The sequence below is a fragment of the Bison bison genome, unplaced genomic scaffold (assembly GCF_000754665.1).
Source record: "Bison bison bison isolate TAMUID 2011002044 unplaced genomic scaffold, Bison_UMD1.0 scf7180017864516, whole genome shotgun sequence".
NCBI classification, from domain to species: domain Eukaryota; kingdom Metazoa; phylum Chordata; class Mammalia; order Artiodactyla; family Bovidae; genus Bison; species Bison bison.
The window spans coordinates 3189869-3191544 of NW_011495069.1; the positions used below are offsets into that span (position 1 = coordinate 3189869).

A 1676-nucleotide genomic window follows, 5' to 3' on the forward strand; every position below is an offset into this window, starting at 1 on the left:
AGTCAACTATTCGCATGAGATCCAAAGTACTGGAGTTTCAGCTTTAGCATCATTCCTTCCAAAGAAATCCCAGGGCTGATCTCCTTCAGAATGGACTGGTTGGATCTCCTTGCAGTCCAAGGGACTCTTCTCCAGCACCACAGTCCAAAAGCATCAATTCTTCAGTGCTCAGCTTTCTTTACAGTCCAACTCTCACATGCATACATGACCACAGGAAAAACCATCGCCTTAACTAGACGGACCTTTGTTGGCAAAGTAATGTCTCTGCTTTTCAATATGCTATCTAGGTTGGTCATAACTTTTCTTTCAAGGAGTAAACGTCTTTTAATTTCATGGCTGCACACCATTAATTGAGTGCATTTGTCCTAATGCTATTAAGAAGAAACTTAGGAATTCAAGCAATTGTGTAACAGGGATAGTGGGGAGGCTCATTTACTCCAGGAACTGGGGCAAACTTTCAAGAAAGTGATCGGTGAGCTCTTGATGAAGCATATTGGAGAACAGATACGGATATACATCGAGAATAGTTCTATTGTTTGTTATAATTTATGCCTTATTTATATAATAATACTACATGGTTTTTGTTTTATATTATTTGTAGTTTTGTATATGTTATTTTTTTCTTCCCATGAGCACTTTTCCTTATGGTTTACAGGACATTTGTCCATCATTCATGCCAAGAAGCCTCCTCACCTGTTCAGTAGGAAGAGTCTGGACTTTGGGGTCAGGCCATCCTGTGTCCTGATCTCAGGTCCATTCCTAAGTTGCTGTGTGACCCTGTGTGCCCCACTCCCCCTTTCTGGTTTGTCTCTATGAGGCGGATCTATGGTCCCCATGCAGCCAGGAGACCTGCAGAAAGATTCTCAGCACACAGCTGCAAAATGAAAATAGAAAATACTGCCAACACAGAGATTTGGGTTTTTTTAATAACACTAAAGTTATTTAAGGAAAGTAACTGTCATTTTTATTAGCTATCTTACCTCTTTTACATTAAAATAGCCTTATTTTATGGAATGATGGTGGAGTTTTTAATAATTTTGAGAGTTTATTTTTTTAACATCCTTAATGGCAAGCAGAGACATTACTTTGCCAACAAAGGTTCATCTAGTCAAGGCTATGGTTTTTCCTGTGGTCATGTATCGATGTGAGAGTTGGACTGTGAAGAAGGCTGAGCACCGAAGAATTGATGCTTTTGAACTGTGGTGTTGGAGAAGACTCTTGAGAGTCCCTTGGACTGCAAGGAGATCCAACCACTCCATTCTGAAGAAGATCAGCCCTGGGATTTCTTTGGAAGGAATGATGCTAAAGCTGAAACTCCAGTACTTTGGCCACCTCATGCGAAGAGTTGACTCATTGGAAAAGACTCTGATACTGGGAGGGATTGGGGACAGGAGGAGAAGGGGACGACAGAGGATGAGATGGCTGGATGGCATCACTGACTCGATGGACGTGAGTCTGAGTGAACTGCGGGAGTTGGTGATGGACAGGGAGGCCTGGTGTGCTGCGATTCATGGGGTCGCAAAGAGTCGGACACGACTGAGTGACTGATCTGATCTGATCTGAATGGCAAGTTGGTAGCCCCTTAATTGTAAGGCCTGATTGAATTCTGAAGATGGGGCCACTGACCTGGCCCTCCTTTTAGCACCTGTGGAGGTAGGACTTTCCGAGTCCGCACA

The 1676-nt window shown here is 43.0% G+C and overlaps 1 protein-coding gene across 1 annotated transcript in view; it reads left to right on the forward strand.

The window, feature by feature from the left end:
• VWA5B1 (von Willebrand factor A domain containing 5B1) overlaps positions 1–1676 on the forward strand; it is a 52837-nt gene that overhangs the window by 38396 nt on the left and 12765 nt on the right.